The sequence below is a fragment of the Callospermophilus lateralis genome, chromosome 1 (assembly GCF_048772815.1).
Source record: "Callospermophilus lateralis isolate mCalLat2 chromosome 1, mCalLat2.hap1, whole genome shotgun sequence".
Lineage (NCBI taxonomy): Eukaryota > Metazoa > Chordata > Mammalia > Rodentia > Sciuridae > Callospermophilus > Callospermophilus lateralis.
The window spans coordinates 89160677-89180553 of record NC_135305.1 but is presented as its reverse complement, the minus strand read 5'-3'; the positions used below and the strand labels follow the sequence as shown (position 1 = coordinate 89180553).

Here is a 19877-nt window from a genome sequence, read left to right as displayed (position 1 = left end):
AGAAAAAAAAAGTAAATATACAATGGATAAGATATATAAAATTTGAGGCTTACTCAGAATAAATAAAAATGTTTAAACTGCCCCAACTATGGATCATTGCAACTCATCATCTCATTAATATAAAAGCTTGGCTGAGCTGAAAGTAGACACCATTATTACTCAATCCATCCCATTGGTGACCACCAACATCCACTTTACCACTTTCTTCAACTACAACAATCCTTATGCACCTTCTCCAAGGCTGCCGCAGTCTGGCTGGGCACAAAATCACGAGCCACTCAAGCAGGAACAAACTTTATTTTTTGAAACTGCCGCCAATGCCCCATACGCGTCTGGGAAGATTGCCAATCTACCCACGCTGCGTTCTCCCAGATCCCAAGAGGCAGTTCCTCCTCCGGAATTCCCTCCTACCCTACAGCACTTCCCCAACCAATGGGAACTCTCCAGGAGTCCCTAGCAGGCCGAGGTGGACAGCAGGAGTCCAATATCCATATGAATGCAAATCTTAACATAATCATATCATGTCAATGGCTAGCTGGTGTCACCTTTCAACCAAAAATGCCATGCATCATATTACTTGGCTGTGGCTCTTAGCACAAGGCTATGTATGGTGAGTACCACAGAAACCTGCAATGTAGCATCACTGAAATTAAAAAAAAAAAATTATATCATTGATCCAACAGCTAAAGAGTTAGACTAGAAGTCAGAGGACTTGAATTCTAGCTATGCCTTTGCTCTACAGAGCAGAGCCCACTTGAATTCCTCTTAAACATTCTTTATTCTAAATGGGGTGAAACTAGATAATCCCCAGAAATCTTGGTATATGACTTGTTGTGTCATCTACCTCAGAAAATGAACACACTCCAGATGAAATCATTTTCCTAAAATAAAGTGTGAAAAATAACCCCATAGTAGCTCTAGACTTTGAACCTTTGTTTGCAGGCAACTGAAGCCACCTAGTGGCCAAGGGAATTCTAACTTACAGCTCTGAGGTTTCAAGATTTACAAATCCTCCCTCCCCTTCAAGTAGTGACTGTACCCTGGTCTCCAATCCACCCAGCCCCACTAAAGTCTAGGGATCCAACAAGTGCTCAGGAAACTCTAGATGTTAAAGGGAAGATCCATAGTTACCTTCTCAAAGAATATAGTAATCATCTGTTCTTGGAATACAGACAGCATTTCCATTTCATTCTCATCCTTTGAGGGATCTAAATAATAGGAAAGCTAGCATGACCCAAAACATATGTCCCTTCCTATCCAAATTTATTTGGTTATTGGATAGTTTAGTAGTATAACTTTTATTCCATCGTTTCAGATAGCAAATAACTGTCAATTTAGATATAAGGGACTTAACTAAAAAGTCATCTGACCATATGAAATTTCCCAAACAGAATTTAAATAATGGGAAATACATATTTCTTTCGACTCTAAAAAAACACTCTTTATTGCTGTTAGAGGTGTTCAAACAGAAAAGGGAAGAGTTACGGTCTTCTTTCTCTGAAAGAACTAATCAAATGATTTTCACCAGAATATCATAACAGTTAAAGTCATTACAGAACTTAAGCAATTTACATTTTTCTTATCTCTAGAATCAGAATAACTATATGTATTTAAATTAAAAAAATAGAAATTTCTACTATAAATTAATTCATTTAACATTGTATGCTGTCAGGCACAGTGGCACACACCTGTAATCCCAGTCACTCAAGATGCTGAGGCAGGAGGATCGAAAGTTTCAAAGTCAGCCTCAGAAATTTAGTGAGGCCCTAAACAACTCAGTGAGACCCTGTCTCTAAATAAAATACAAAAAAGGGTTGGGGACATGGCTTAGTGGTAAGTCTCCTGGGTTTGATACCCAGTAACAACAACAACAACAAAAATCATATGCTTATTTCACAGAAACACTATGACAAACTCTAAATGCTCTAGAATAAATCAGTGGAATTTCTAAAACATCTAAGATGGACAAAGAGTTTGACTCAGGCCTAGGAAACTACTAAATAAATAATTATTACCACTTAGTATCCTTATGTAAAGGGAAATTTTTTATGTAAGTATATAGATGATACAAATATCCCAAAGTTAAGCCCAATTTATAAAAGAAAAAGGAAACACAATCAATCAAGATTTTTTTAAATACTTCTTCTACTTAAAGAACATTTTATATAATGTTTTCCTTGTAGGTTAAAAGAAAAGGTTCTCTGAATGATAGAATGTTATGATAGAATGATAGAATGTTATGCTACAAGGAGTCATCAATTAAATCCAACATTATGTACACTATTCCTTCCAATTTAAAAATGGAGGTCTGAAAAAATTAAGGTCTCTGAATTATTTCTGATTCTTGAAAAATATTAGGTAACTCAAAGCACAGAATAATGTACTTTATGAAGAACCAAGGTCAAAGATGTTATATTCCTAGGATACTTAATTATTTTATGATTTTAGCAATGGGGCATGAAATTAAACAACAGTGTTTAGCTATGGAATCTGAGTAATTGTTTCATCATTCAGTAAACAGATCCCTGCCTTAACAATACATTAAAATACAATTCCAGATGAATTTCAAAAGTTAAATTTAAAAATACGAAACTACAAAAATATTTATCTTCTTTTGGGATAGAAAGAACATTTACTGCCAGAAAGCAAACAAAGACCACTACAAAGGAAAGGATCTTTAAATGAAACCACACAAAAATTTTAAACCTGTTATATGCCTAAGAAACACAACAGAGTAAAAACGAAAGGTAAACTTAGAAAATACTGGCAACCAATAAAAAAATATAAAATTTATAAAATTTCTATAAAGTTATTGATATCCAACTGCTTTTGACCTATAAAAACAATTTTATATGTTGAACCTAATAAGCAAAGAACTTTTTTACAAATCAATGAAAATATCAATAAGATTATATCACAACAGAAAGAAGTCAAAGGACATGTGCTGACAATTCACATATAAAACTAATAAGTAAAGAAAAAAACTCAAAATCAAAGAAATTTATATTTTTAAACTATTTCAAAAGCATATTTGTTTAACACCTCAAACTACTGTATTTAATGAGTCCTAGGTAAGAAAAGGTATCTGGAAACTTGGTGATAATGCAACTTTGTTTAAAATCCTTTTAGGGAACATTTTATGTACACACACACACATATGCACACATATTTGTGTGATCATATTACATGAATATATGCATATGTGTGTACACAAAAAATCCTTAAAAATGCTCATTGCCTTTGACATAGTATTCTATTTCATAGTTATTAAGGAAATTTAGAAACAACCCAATGATAAGAAAAGGGAAAGAAACATTATAGTAGAATGTTTACAATCCATTAAAAATATGTTTTATACATGAAGAGAGAGTGAACAGAATGGGAGAAAATCTTTGCCACCTGTACCTCAGAGCATTAATCTCCAGGATATATAAGGAACTCAAAAAACTTAACACCAAAGAAACCGAATAATCCACTCAATAAATGGGAAAAGGAACTAACTGAACAGAACACTTCACAGAAAAAGAAATACGATCAATCAAAAAACATATAAGAAAGTGTTCAACATCACTAGCAATTAGAAAAATGCAAATTAAAACTACATTGAGATTCTATCTCTCTTCAGTCAGTATGGCAATTATCAAGAATACAAGTTAACAATAAATGTTGGTGAGGATGTGGTTAAAAAGATACACTCATACATTGCTGGTAGGACTGCAAATTGGTGCAACCACTATGGAAAGCAGTATGGAGATTCCTCAAAAAACTTAGAATGGAACAAACATTTGATCCAGTTATCTCACTCCTCAGCATATACCCAAAGGGCTTAAAATCAGTATACTATAGTGACACAGCCACATCAATACTCATAGCAGTTCAATTCACGATAGCTAAGTATGGAACCAAACTAGGTGCCTTTCAACAGATAAATGGATAAAGAAATTGTGGTACATATGCACAATGGAATATTACCCAACCATAAAGAATGAAATTATGGCATGAAACTGGGATACAATGGGAAAGACAGTAGAATGAATTGGACATAACTCTCCTATATTCATATATAAGTATACAACCAGTGTAACTCTACATCATATACAACTACAAGAATGGGAAGTTATACTCCATGTATGTAGGAAATGTCAAGATATATTCTACTGCCATATATAAAAAAGAACCATTTTTTTATTTTTCAAAAAACTATGTCTTATAAAATATCTGCTATACAAAAGTAGCAAAAAATATTAAATGTAAAACAAAGTTCTGCACATCCATTTTATTCTGTTTACAAAATGTAGATTAGAAAAAAATACATAATGCTAACAGAATGGTGACTATCTAGTTAGTGAAATCATAAATTATTTTTATTGTGTTTTACAGTTACAAAATAAGATTAGAGGAAAAACTTTTTTAAGGGGAAAAAAGTTTTATTTTCCATTGCCAGAGGCTGAGTTTGAATCAGCAACTTAGAAATTAAACATCTGTGGAACTCAAACATTTATCTAAATATCTTTTTCTGACAAGACCAATCTGAAAATATATGAAGTGTAACTTAGAATAGGCAGAAAACAAAGCTTGTTTCATTTGCTAGTACAATGAAATAAATAATAGTTTTAAAACAAATTTAAAAATCTAATGGTCTTTTTTCCAGCCTCATTTAATACAAAACAGAAACATTTTAAGTTATCTACTTGTCAAAGTCTGTTTTGCCACCCTATGTAGGTATCAAAGAAATCCTAAAAACTTAAATGCTACCTATTGTACTCAATTTTTATACTCTACCTTGGTAAGAAGCACATTTAAAGTATTTCCTTTCAAGTACTGCAAGACAGATTCAGTACATGTAGCTCTTTCTCAGCCTTGAAGACCTATACATGGACACTTGAACATATTTTCAATCAGTCCACCATCATTCATTTAAGCTATGATTATTGAGGATCTGCCATACAACAGATGGTATAAGTTAAAGAAGATATGATCCTTTCCTTATTAAAAGAAGAAAACTTTGGTCTAATTTTTTAAAAATCATAATTACAACTTAATGTGACAGATACTACAGCATGGTAGGAAGAGAATGTGGAGGCCTTGCATCAAAGAGCAGAGCAAGGATTCACAGGACATAGAACACAAAGACTGCACCTTGACCTACAATCAGATCTTTAAAGATGGAAAGGATGGACAGACTAAAGGCAGAGGACCTCAGACTTGGCGAACTTATTCAGTCTCACAACTTTAAACATCTCCATTGTTCAGGTTCCCACATTTATAGCTCAAGCCAGACCTCTCTCTCCCACAGTCCAGATATGCAAATGAACCTTTGGAAAACAAAGCATATGGAAACCATATCTTATTCCATCAGCAAATATTGCCAGTCCTACTTTTAAATATATTCAGAATTCAACTCCTTATCACCAAGTTCACTGCTGCATTCCTGAACAAAGGCCCTTATATTCCCCTGAATAATTGCTGTTAACCAGGCTTCCTACTTCTACCTTGTGCCTCTAAACTAACTTTCCAAGAATAAGAATGTTCATGTCAGCTTTCTGTCCTCCAGTGCCTCCAATGACATGCCACATAAAAGCCCAAATTCTTACAAAAATCCTCAAGACCCCCAATTATTATGAACCCTACATCTCATTTCCATTTCCTATTATTCTCTATTCTTCTTCAGCCACAGCTATACAGAAGTTATTCAATCCTTCTAGCAAAATGAAACATTGGAAGCAAGTGTTTAGATATGTCAGTAGCAATCTGACAATGCTGCAGTACCTAAGTATGTGATCAGTAAAATCCATCACACTGATAGGATATTGACTTGTCTAAATACCATGGAGCCCACATAGTAAGTTACCTATGTCACATGCCATCTATTAATCATGTGTAGTAAGACCACTCATATGTACAGAAGGAATTAATTTTAAAAAACTAAAATCTTTTACCCCAGAATCTTAAGAGAACTACAAGCACACTCCCACCTCAGGACATTTATATTAGCTCTTTTCTCTGCCTAGAACTCATATTCTTTTCCCAGATATCCACGTGGAAGTATCCTCCTCTTCCCTCAGGTCATTCCATTCGGGTGCTTAAATGTCACCTGCTCACTGAGGACTTAACCACCATACTATCTGAAAAGGTAACCATTCCACGCCCTGCACCCCACCACATACACTTTTTATCCTCCTCTAATACCTTATGTTCTTTCATAGCACTGGTCTAATATATTACATTATGTGTTACTTTCTGTCTCCAGTAGAATATAAGCCATTAGGCAGTGAATTTATTCATTTCTGAATGCCCAGAACAGTACCTAGCACCTATTATGAACCCAACACAGCTTTGTTAATTGAATAAATGAACAAATGAGAGAATTCATTCTCAGAGTCATTTACCAAGGCCTTATGTTTCTTTAAAGGAGTAAAATGAGTAATTAAAGCACATTGGTACTCTTCTTTCTCATAGCACAGTTTCAAAAATGCTGGGCACATGACACGTAGGTCTCCAGCTATTCTTTTGATTAAAGGAAGGTTACAGTTTGACTTAAATTCAATGAATATTTGTGAAATATCTACCAAGCCCAGGCTGATGGACTTAAAAATAAAACTTGTGACCCCTGTCAATCTAAGAAACAAGGTTGACTTCAGCTGACCTATCCGACCAGGCATGTCTCCTCCTCACTTAGGTATTATTTCATACATTTGCCTCTCAAAATTAAGCATTTAGTAATAAAAACTAACTCTTCTAAATTTTTCATTCAATAAATATAAAAAACCTACAATAACCAGGGATAGTGATAAGAACTGAGATTATATAGTTGAACAAAATATGTACAGAGTACCTTCTCAATTTTATAGACAGGGAGAGAGCCCCTAAATAGCCATATACTTTTACTTGGGAATATACAATTATTTAAAACCATTCAATAAATGCTGTATAAGAGAAGTAGACAGATATAGATTTCAAAGAAACACTAAGTAGATGATGAGAACTGGGCTTTGAAGGGTAGGGATGAGGTTAGAAGAGACCTTGGTCTGAGGTAGTAACATGTAACCCAAAATATAAAGAATGAATAGGGGAGTTCAGGAGAAAGGGAAAATGAGTGATAAAATGGCCAATGATGTAAAAAGTTTGTTCAACAAGAAAGACCAACATATGTAAAGACTCCAAGACAAGTAGATACATGAAGCATCCAGTGAAATAAAGAATCCAGAGCAGCTGGAACAAAGAAAGCTCATGAGATTAGGTCAAGATGGGGGTCAAAAAAATTTTAAAAATTTATAAATAATGGAGGCTCTTGAAACTCTGATAAAGAGTATGAATTTTATACTCAAGCAATGGGAAATCACATCATAGTTCTTTAAATATAGGAGCGAGGAATGACATGATGAAATTCATCTCTAATTGCAATGGAAATGGGTATGACCCAGTGGCAGAGCCCTTGACTCAATAAGAGAGAAAGGAAGAGAACACTTTGAGCAGGGGGTTAATACTGTAAAATCAGGCAATGAGAGATGGTGGCCCAAGTAAGAATGATGGGAATAGAGAGAAAGGGATAGATTTAAACACCTGTAGGAAGTATGACCAGTTTCTCTTCTCCTAATAATTTATAAGAGGAAGATACTACCTCTACTTTATAAAGAAAAAAATAATGAAACCCACCCAGGCAAAAGAAATAGATCATGACTGCCAAGAGATAAGAAGCAGAACTGAAGTTAAAAAGCAGTAGATGAAAGCAGGGTACTGTAGCACATGCCTGTAATCCCAGTGGCTCAGAAGGCTGAGGTAGGAGAAACCAATGCTACATAAAATATTGTAGAAATGTATTTGCCTTCAATCAATAAAGTTAATACAAAATGATTATGATTGATTCCTCATGTTAAAATGACAACTGTTGGAATTCAGTAATAAAGACATATTTGATAGCAACTTCTAAATGGCTATCTTCAGCAGGTGTCAACTTTGCATATCTTGAAAAGATTTTAAAACTCTTGATGAGAATTATCAATTGTTAAAATTATTTTGCTTATAAAATATATTAATGAATATCTATACAATCTAACAGGAATGTGATTTTCTGTTTAGTACTTGTGAAGACACATATGTCTTAAAAGAAATCATTTTCATATTGGAAATACCTCAAATTATAATTATTATTCTGATAGTTAAACTAACTTTTAATTTGTTGTTGTTGTTGTTGTTATTGTTGTTCTACTTAGTTATACATGACTGCAAGATACATTTCGATTCATTATACACAAATTAAGCACAACTTTTCATTTCTCTGGTTATACATGATAGAGTCACACAATTTGTGCAATTGTATGTTTACCTGGAGTAATGATGCTCATCATTCTACCAGTTTCCTACTCCCATGCTTCCTCCCATCCCATCCCTCCCCTTTGCCCTACCAAATTTCCTCCATTCCTCCCACCCCACCTTAGCCCAGATTATGGATCAGCATCCACTTATCAGAGAAAATATTCAGCCTTTGGTTTTGGAGGACTGGCTTAGTTCCCTTAGCATGATATTCTCCAACTCCACTCATTTACCTGCAAACGCCATCATTTTATTCTCTTTTTTTTTATTTTTATTTTTTTTATTTTTTTCATCTTTCATACATTTGATTCATGTGAGTTATGCTTTTCCATTTTTACCCCAAATACAAATTGCAGAATCACATCAGTTATACATTCACAATGTTTACATAATGCCATATTAGTGACTGTTGTATTCTGCTGTCTTTCCTATCCCCTACTATCCCCCCTCCTTATTCTCTTTTAATAGCTTTGGATTCTTTAGTCCCTTACCAAATATTGAAATAGAAAACAAAAAGAACAGACGAATTATATACAATTTACTTTTAGCCTCTTTTAACTCTTTTCTCATTTCTCCATTCACTCATCATTCATTCATTCACAAAATATTTTCTGTTATATGCATTTAAAGGGCTATAGAACATAGACAGATAAATCAAAATCAGAAATATATTCAAAAATGGCAACCCATGCAGATGGAAATAGATATGTTCCCTGATAAGTATGACATAAGGTAGAAATCACAGGTATCATAAGACAAGTATAAAGTGCTTTATTATTCAGAAGTAGTAACGTCATTTCTAGACAAGGAAATCAAGGACATTTTAATGGTAGAAATAAAAGCTTAAGCTAGATGCTCAAGAACAGAGTGTTCTTCAATGATGGTTTCTGAAAAGTGAATTAATTCATATGTAAACAAGGAAACGATGTCAACAGAACTCTGAACCTGATTCATACTCAGTTTTTCCCAACACGTGAATGTTTCAAACCCTGACACCAAAGCAGGAAAACAGCACAGGATTATACACAATGCACCATTATCCCACTGTTTCACTGCAGCTCAGTTTGCCTGTGTGTGGACTGGCAAGTGCCTCTAGCTGGCTATTTTGATCAGTATGTATTTTGCTCTTGTATCCCCAAAACTTCCTTCACCTTCATATTTTAAATAAAGTGCAATTTTATTATGATTTATTGAGGTTTTGCTTTGTTTGGTGGTTTTTGTTTTGTTCACTGTGTTGGTACTCTGATTATATAGTGGTAAAATTTTTCAGTGATCTAAGACAATTTATTTTTTAAAAATATTTTACTGTTAATTTTCAATTTATTACATTATAACATAAATGACTATAACATCTCAATATGTGGATTTGGAGAGTAGGTATGAAGAAGATCAAGAATGGAGGACATAAGTTAACAAAAGCACAAAGAGAAAAAAATGTAAACTACTTATGTGAAAGAATAAGAGCCTGGATACAATATATCATGGCTTTAAAAAAATTAGATTATTGAGTACAAAGCTTCCTAAATTAAACACTAAATTATAATGAAACCAATGTAGGTTTTTGAGCTGGTCTATATATGTAGCACAATCCAAATCACAATTTCAGCAGACTTTTCTTTTTTCCTTTTCCATATAAATTGACAAGCTGATTTTCATGATTTCTATGGATATGCAAAAGAGCCTAGAATAGCAAAACAATGTTGAAAAAAAAGAGAGATGAAGAATCTTTACAGCTGTCCCCAAGACACCCTATAAATCTACAGTAATCAAGACAGTGTGGTACTCACATGAGGAAAAACAGATCAACAGAAAAGATTCCAGAAACAAACCCACACTCCTACAGTTAATTGATTTTCAACAAAGATGCCAAAGCAATTCAAAGGGAAAGGCAAGTCTTTTCAACAAATGGTACTGGAAAAACTGGATATCCCTATGGAGAAAAAATAAACCTCACAGTACATACAAAAAATAATTTGATAGGAATCATGAACCTAAACATAGAAGTTAAACCTAAAGCTGTTTGGGGAAAAAACATGAGCTATCTTCATGACCTAAGATAAACAAAGACTTATTTAAGATATGGAAAACAAAAAAAACATAGAAGAAAAATGACAAATTAGATTTTTTCAAGTATCATAAGTTCTGTTTATCAATAGACACAAAGGTGGCATAAGCCTGTGATCCCAGCAGCTCGGGAAGCTGAGACAGGAGGATTGCAATTTCAAAGGAAGCCTCAGAAACTTAATAAGGATAACTTAGTGAGAACCTGTCTCTAAAGAAAACATGAAAAGGTCTGGGGGTGTGGTTCAGTGGTAAAGTACCTCTGGGTTCAATCCCCAGTAACAAGACAAAAAAAAAAAAAAAAAAAAAAGCACAAAGAAAATGATTAGACAAGCCAAAGTCTGGGGGGAAATATTCACAAAACAAATATCTGCCAAGTACTTTTGTCTTTTGTATATAAAGAACTACTATAACAATTTAAAAAAATCATGGAGAAGCAGGGGTATAGCTCAGCATTTGCCTAGCATTCTCCAGGCCTTGGGTTTGATTTCCCAGCACTGGCAGGGGAGAGGGAGACACATCTTTAGTCATAAGGGAAATGTAAATTAAAATCATAATTAGCTATCACCACATATATACTAGAATACGTAAATTTAAAAGATTGACAGCACTAAATGTCGGAGAGAAGGTGAACCAATCAGAGGTCTTATATACTATTGTTGGGAATGTAAAACACAACTACTTTGCACAAAGATTTGGCAGTTTCTTATAAAAGTAAAGACACAGGGTTGGGCTTGTGGCTCAGTGGTACAGCACTTGCCTTGCAAGTGTGAGACCCTAGGTTCAATCATCAGCACCACATAAAAATAAAATAAAAGTATGTGTACACCTACAAATAAAAATAAATATTTTTTTAAAAAAGTAAAGATACAACATCTTTTTGACCCAACAAATCTACTAGTTATTTGTGTAAGATACATGAAACATACATCCACAAAAATGATTTATACAGACGAGATTTTAAAATAAGAAGTATAAGAATTGAACACTACTCAGCAATAAAAACATAAATAGCCCCTGATATTTATTTATTTTATATTTAGCAATATAGATGGCTAAAAAATGTTATGCTAAACAAAATATGACAAACATTAAGTACACCTACTATATAATTCCATTTACATTAAGTTCTAGAATAGTTAACATAAATCCCTTGTAGAAAAAAAAATATGAATAGTAGTTACCTAGGAGTAGAGGAGAGGGAGATTATTAACTGGGAAGGGATATAGGGAAATTTTCTAGGTTATGGAAATGTTCTATAAATTGAGAAAGGTGTGGTATACACAAATTCATCCACTTGTCAAAATGGTACAGTTAAGCTGTCTTTAAATGTGTTAATCTTACCTTACAAAAGGCAATAAAACACAGGAAGTACAGAAAAAGCAAGCACATCAGAATGTTGATTGTTGAATCTGAGTGTGGTATACATGAATGTTCATTTCACTATCTACTTACTTTTTACTTTTTTTACTATGAACTTTTCCATAGTAAAAAATTCTTGGGGGGGACATCAGCACATAGAATTCATGTATATACACATACCTACACAATGACACCACCAATGTACCACCTAAAGAGCTGATGTACAAAATATGCTGACTAGCATGAGCCTGCTTAACATTCTAGCTCTATGTTATGGTTTAGACCTGGAATGTATCCCAAAGTCTCATGTGTTGAAGGTTTAGTTCTCGATGCAGCAATGTTCAGAGGCGGGGCTTTTGAGAGGTGACTGGATCATGCAGACTCTGACCTCATCGATGGATTAATTCATTGACAGCTAAATAGACTACTGAGAGGTGGTGGGAAAAGGCAAGCAGTGGGGCATGGAGGAAGTAAGTCATCAGGAGCATGCTCTGGTGGGTATGTCTTATTCCCTGGACCCTTCTACCTACCTTTACCTCCACCCCACCCAGTAGCAACTTCCTAGCTGCCAGAAGTGGTAGAGCTTTCCTTCCCCATTCCCTTCCTCCATGATGTTCTACCTCACCTGAGGCCCAAAGCAATGGAACAAGCCAACTATAGACTGACATCACTGAAATCATGAGCCAAAATAAATCTTTCCTTCTTCAAATTATTCATGTCATATATTTTGGTCACTGTGATGAAAAGCTAATTAACATACTCCATACTTATGCCATAAATGTTCTTGCTCCCTCCCTTCAAATTTCTCCACCCTTCCCATTACAATTATCTGTTGGTAGGCTGCAAATATGACCAAAATGTTCACTGCCTTTGCAAAGTGACTTTATAGCTTATTTCATCTATAGGTGTAGCATCTCCTCCACCCCTTGAATATGGGACTGAACGAGTGGTTTATTTTGGCTAAGAGAATGATAAGATCATCCTTGATAAAGATGGGCTGCAAATAGAATAATGTGTCCTTATGAAAGTCAGAAAAGAAGAAGACATATAGAAAACAGTGAAGAAATAGGCACAGATTAGAGTGATGAGTCCACAAGTCGTTGACACAAGAGGCTACCACAGTCCACAGAAGCTAGGAGAAAGAAATGGAACAGATTTTTCCTGAGAGCCTCCAGAAGGAATCAGCCCTGTAGACACGGTGATCTGGACTTCTGTCCTCCAGAACTGTAAGAGAATAAATTTCCATTGTTTTAAGCCAAAAAGTTTGTTACAATTTGTTATAACAGCCCCAGGAAACCAGTAAATCAGCCAAGAGGGCTGATTCACTGAATCCAGTCCTAAATTAACAACTCACAGAATCATGACCTAAATAGTTGTTGTAAGTTGCTAAATTTGGGGATGGTTTGTTACACAGTAAAACTAATTGACACAATCTGGCAAATACCCACTCCTCTTTTTAAAACTCTTTCTACAAAGCCAATGTCATTACTTTCAGATAACAGACTACCTTACTTTTATAATCTCATTACAGCCACAAAATAATACTTCTATGTTAATACTTATAAAATATTATTACAATTTATTTTTGCATATTTATCACCTTTAAGCAGGCTTAAACTCCCTCAGAGGAAGGATTATGGTAGGATTAAATATGTATCCATTAATGTCAGTGGCATTGACTTTTTAAAAATTAAATTATTTATTTATTCTAATTTGTTATACATGATGGCAGAATGCAATTCATTTCATATTACACACAGAGCCCAATTTTTCAAGTCATGGCAATGATTTTATGTACATGAAATTTTCCAAAATGATTTACTCTGGGTTCATTGAGGTATAATACCTTTTTTTTGGCGGGGGGGGGGGGGGGGCAGGGGAGGCAGTACTGGGGATTGAACCACTCAGGGGAGCTCTACCACTGAGCTCTATCTCCAATCCATTTTTTTTTTACAGTTATAGGACAGAATACTTTATTTTATTTGTTTATTTTTATGTGATGCTAAGGATTGAACCCAGTGCCTCACACAGGCTAGGCAAGCGCTTTGCCACTAAGCTACAGCCCCAGTCCCTGTTTATTTGTTTTTGAGGCAGGGTCTCACTAAATTGCTAAGACTGGCCTTGAACTTGCAGTCCTCCTGCCTCAGTTCCCAAGTTGCTGGAAACACAGGCGCACACACACCACCTTATGTGTAATACTTATTTATAAGAACATATAAAAACACTACAAAATTCCACATACCAATATAAGACTACAGACTAACAAGAAAATGTAAAACTCTTAAATGCCCCTAATAGTTCAAAGAGAACCTTTGAGATCAACACAGAATATAACCAACTTTACTTCCAGCTATCTAATATTCCTTCCTTATTCCTTCTAATTATCAAATAAGACAATGTCAAAAGTGGGTAATGTCTAGGTATACAGGTGGTAGCTCTAATCTAGACTGAGCTTTTAATGTGGAAATGCCAAGAAAACTAGTTATTTTAATCAGCTTTTGCATGGCTGTGACCAAAATACCCAATAAGAACAACTTAGAGAAGGAAAAGTTTATGGAGGCTCCACTGCTCTGCACCCAAAGCAAGGCAAGACATTATGGTAGAAGGGCCCAGCAGAGGAAAGCTGCTTAATTCATGGCAGAGTCAGGAAGCAGAGAAGGGGAGAGGAAGGACCATAAAAAATATGTATTCTTCCAGGACATGCCCCCCCACCCACCCCACTCCCAGTGATCTATCTCTTCCAGCCACACCCCATCTGCCTACTTACCACCCAGTCAATCCATTCAAACTAGGATCAGGTTATAGGTCTCATGATCCAATCATTTCAGCTGGGAACTTCCTATATTAACATAGGAGGTATGGGAGAACATCTCATATCCAAACTATAACACTAGTGTATAGAGAGATTCTTTCCCAAGGAAAAGAAAAAGGCTAATTATTTTCTGAAGTTTAAGTTCAAGGCAAAAATTTTCTACAAAGAAAGCTAGATGTTTAAGTCCTTCCCTGATGCATGGGGAAAAAGACAGGATTCGAGCCAAATATTTAGATTATAATAAACCCTTACTGGAGATAAATCAGGTATTAAGCAAATCACCTGCAAATGCTTTTAGCAAGCACATATAGAGGAGTTTCTTTTCTACTTTTTAAAAATAATAACGCTTTGTTGGTCCTTTCCTGCATAACCAGGGCAAAGCTTCAACTCAATGTATTTTGATGTGCATGGCTCATACTGCATACAAAAACCTGGGAGACAGGGAGGTTCAAGTCTAGAATCTGTCTCCTTATTCATAGTGAGTGTTTGGTCCTCACCTTTCCATATTAACTTCTCAAGAATGGAAAATTTTAAACAATTTTAAGGTGCAATTTGAGGTTTGTATAAATGGCATTCAGTTATTATTGCTATCTTCCATTAGCCTCAATAATCAACTAGATTACTTAATGGGTGAGACATGGTAATTAGAATGCTCAAGATGGGGACAAGCAAAATGGGGAGCCAAAGCCAGCTTCCAAAGACATCAAAATAGCAAGAAGTCTGCAAAACTAAGTTGTCACAGCAAATTGCAGAAATTACAGAGGTTATACAGGGGAAACTACACAAAATATCTTTTGTAGTAAAGAAATTTCTTTGCAAAAAACTCTAGGTTTATTTAGCCTGTTCTCTAAAAACTAACTCGTATTAGACTTAATAGAAAGTCAACACAAGACAACTAACTCTCACTAATTATGTTCACAGACTAAACAAATAAATTGTTAACCAGAAAAAAAAGAGAAAGTGATATAACTTTTAGAAGTGGTTATTTTGTACTATGGAAGTAAAATATGTTTATAAGGATTTTGCACAACTATAACTTCTTTCATAATTAAAAAAATATTTATTTAGTATCTACTAGGTTCAGAAACCATTCTAGATGCTAAAAATAGGTAAGCTTCACTGTCCAGTTCCCTCAGAGAATATGAAAATTATAGTGGGTGATAGAGATATATTAGCAAGGTAGACCATAGAAACAAAGAGAAAGAACTTTAAAATCAGATAGTGAGGAGAGAGAATGCTTGCTAGAGGGAATGACACAAGCAGAAACTGAATGAGGGAAGGAATAGGGCATTTCAGCAAAGTGTTCCCTTCCTTATAGTGCACACATACACATCCTCACAGAGTGCTGCACATTCAGAGAAAATATTTTTAATAAGGCCACAACCACTGAGTGCCAAGGATGTATCAGGCATTGTTCTAGAGTAAGACACAGATATCTCTGTCCTCACATTTTAGGGAGAGGAAAAAAAAAAGAAGTAAATACATATATATATATCCAATGGCAATGGGTGCTAAGGTAAAATAATAAGAAAGTAAAACAACAGTCAAATTAGAAACAGGAAGACAGATATGATTTGCACAGGTATTAAAGCTGGGCAATTTATTCTGAAAAATGTAGAACAGCACATGCATTCAGACGCATGTGTTTATATCAGCAGAAAAGCCTATATTTCCCCAAGAAGATGAAAATGGAAAAATGATTAGTGATAAAAAAAATTAAGGGTACACAGGACTTTGAATATCTGGCAAAAAGTTGTGAACCTTACCCCACAAGCAATGGGAAGTCACTGAAAGACCCCATGAAAGGAAATCATGTTTGCTTTCTCAATTTTTATATTATATCTGAAAGTACTGATCATGCCTCTGCTGCTTACTCATTCAATAAGGATTCACTGTTCAGCTACTTGATTGTGTGTTAAATATTATTTTTAAAGTAAACATTGTATTATAGCATAATGTCACAAAGAAAAATGCCTATACCCCATTCTAGTCAACACATGACACAAGGTACCAAGTGATATAATGAATGGCCTAAGAATAGTGGTAACACAGAAAAGGATGTTCTAAAATGTTAATCTTGTGAAACCAAGAAAGGCTCCATGGAGGATTTGAAAAAAAAGTAAAATTTAATGAAGAGAGATGAGCAAAAGAAAGGCATTTTGGGTAGAGAAGCAACAGGAAGGGAGGTTTATAGATATATAATCCCATGTCACTACTAATGCAGGACAGCTAAAGCATTGCTAAGAAAACTCTTTTTGAATAAGAGTTGATTTAACAAAAATACAGTTGTCAAAAGAAAAAATGCAAATGTCTCTCAGCCACATTCTCTTTCAAAATTAAAATAGCTTTTAATATGCCACATGTGGAAAAGTAAATTTCTTACAATTTAGATTATATTCTATTGAATAGAAGAATGTCAATGGAAAAAACAATGACAACTATTTTTAAGCCATTGAAATGTTATTTTATAGCATTTTTGAGGGCAGCTCTCTAACAGTAAACATGGAGGGTATGTGAGAAGAACACAGAGATGAGATTACAAATGCAAAAGAATATAACACATCTTGAAGTCTGTGAGTGTTCTCTTCAGGCAAATCAGTAACACAATTAGGTAATATTTTTAAAATAAGGGATCTTTTTTGAAATGCAAATTTGATTACATCACTCCCTTGATTAGAAATCTCCATCACTCCCATATGAAAATCAAAATCCTTTAAACAAAGTTGTGATCAGCTCCAGGCTTATCTTACCACCCTCCTTCTAGGTGCCTCTCCTACCCTGTATCCTCCTCCCATACTGGTTCTTTAAAATGGTCACTCTCCATGCCCCTTGGCACCTGATATAATCTTCCTCTCTCCTCTTCAGAAGGATCTTTGTCTATATCAGACAAACTCATCTCTCAGAGATTTCAATTTAACTGTCATAAAATTTCCCCAACTTCAAGGCCCCTACTATATGCTCCAAACTGCCAAGTACTATTAGTTCCAAGTATTTTTCACTATTGGAATGACATATTTGTGCAATTATGTATTTAATCTCAGTCTCCCCCACTACAAGCTATGTGAATTCAGTGACCATGACTGCTTTGTTCATAAATGTATCCCCAGGATCTAGCACAGACTATGACACATGTTGAATTCTGTGAGTATGCTCTTTAGGCAAATCAGTAACATCAGTACCTGGCATAAAGGAGAAAACCAAATAAACACTCACTGCATTAATGAAGAAAGCCAAGTAAGTCCTTGAGGGACTTTCCCATGCATTATAAGATGTTAAGCAGCATCCTTGGCCTAAATTTACCCACTGAATGCCATTAACAGTCTTCCTCCTCCAGTTATGACAAAACCAAAACCTGTCTCCAAGTATTGCCAAATGTCATGGAGCTGGTGGGTAAAATCACTCTCAGCTGAGAACCACTGAGCTAGTGTAACCATACATCCTGGTTTGTACAGGACCATCCCTATTAGCACCTATTTTCCTGGTAAAATTCTTAACAAAAAACCCTTTTCACCCTCAAAAATATCCTAGATTGGATGATGAATTATATTATCATTGTCATTCTACCCATGACCCATCTGGATGTGTCTTTTTGAGTTCTCTTGGCCAGAATCAGTGATTTGTTTTGTTCATAATGATCATAATTTTGTTTCCAACATAGCAGAAATTATTAGTATTATTTCTAATAAAAGTGTTTATTAAATTATTTATTCATTCTAATTTGTTATATATGATGGCAGAATGCAATTCATTTCATATTGTTTTGGTTCACAATTTCAGACCATGTTCAACATGCTCCATTGCTTTGAGTTGAAGCAGAACATCATGGCATAGGGTATAGCAAAGAAAACCTAGTTAGTTCATGACAGCTGGGAAGCAGGATAAGAGAAGAAGGGGCCAGGGACAATAAGGACCATGGACAATAAGGACCAAGGACGCACTACTTTAACCAGGTCCGTACCTCTCACAGCCTCCGCCATCTCCCAGTAGTCCATTCAGATATCAATGGATGAATCCACTGATGAGGTCAGAGCCCTTGTGGTCCAATCACTTCCTGAAAGCCCCACCTCTGAACATTACTGCATTGGAGACCAAGCCTTCAACACTTGAACCACTGGGGAACATTCTGGATCTGAACCATAATAACTATCAGCCATGCTCCAAATACTAACCCAAATTATTTATCCGCTTAATTCCTTTATGTAAATACAGTCACCAAATCAACTTATTCCTTTCTGAGTGTCCTAGCTTGCAAAATAAAACAGCACCTTCTAGCTCAAAGTGTTATAATTTTAAGTCTTGGAAATTCTTGGATTCATTCACCACTACCTTAGTCTAGGCTAGTGATTCTCAATTCTAGCAACACATCATAATTATTACCCAGGAATCTTCTAAAAAATATGTAGTCCTCCTGAGGCCTAGTTATCCATTTTATTTAAAAACACCCACACACATACTCTCTAGTGATTCCAATCACTAGACGGAGAACCAGGATTTAGGCTCTCATTATTGCTACCTCTCATTTTGCATATGAAGAGACTCAGACTCAGAGAAGTGTCAAGATTGACTTATTTCATAAGTAGTAAATGAATCAAGATCTCTATAATTCCTAAGTCCTTATTCTTTCCATTATGCCAAAAAGCAACTGGTACTTAAACAATCAATACATCCAACTGATATAATATTTCTTTTATACTGCTTTAAAAATGTTTCATTTTCTTTCATATGTGTATGGCTGGTGTCTCCTAAGTCAAAGATGGAGTCTTCTCATTGCCCCCATAGAAATGATGTAAGGATTGAGAATACAATAAATATAAAGTCCATTCTTAAAATAGCTTTTATAAAGCAATGATTGGGTTCACGTTTTCAAAATTCCAAGCAGATGTCTATTCATCTCTTTAAAACTTCCACAATAATGTAAATATACTATCAAATGATTGAGATGGAGAATCATTATAGCATAAAATTCTATAGGGAAGGCAATTTCTAGGTGCAGAAATGGAATGGATAGTGCTTTCTTACAGCTGTATGAATATAAAATGGCAAAAATGAGACATTTAGTGTCTAATCTTTGATTAAACACCTTAGCAATAATTCTTTAGCATGTACCAATTAAAATAATTTCAGAAACTCATCGATGTCTATCTCATTATCTGCTTCCCTCCTGTCTAAAAGTTTACACTAATCTTGACAAATAAACCTCTAAACTGCTTTCACAATTCTCTTTGGGCAGCCTATTCCTTAATTCTGCTCCTATTTTCTTTTCTCAAGACAGCAGAGGGGTGTGTGACAGCTGCATCTTCCAGAGCAATTATTCCTTGGTTCCATGTCC

At 34.9% G+C, this 19877-nt stretch overlaps 1 protein-coding gene across 3 annotated transcripts in view; it reads right to left on the bottom strand.

The window, feature by feature from the left end:
* Bbs9 (Bardet-Biedl syndrome 9) overlaps positions 1–19877 on the bottom strand; it is a 462827-nt gene that overhangs the window by 282917 nt on the left and 160033 nt on the right. The window lies entirely within an intron of this gene.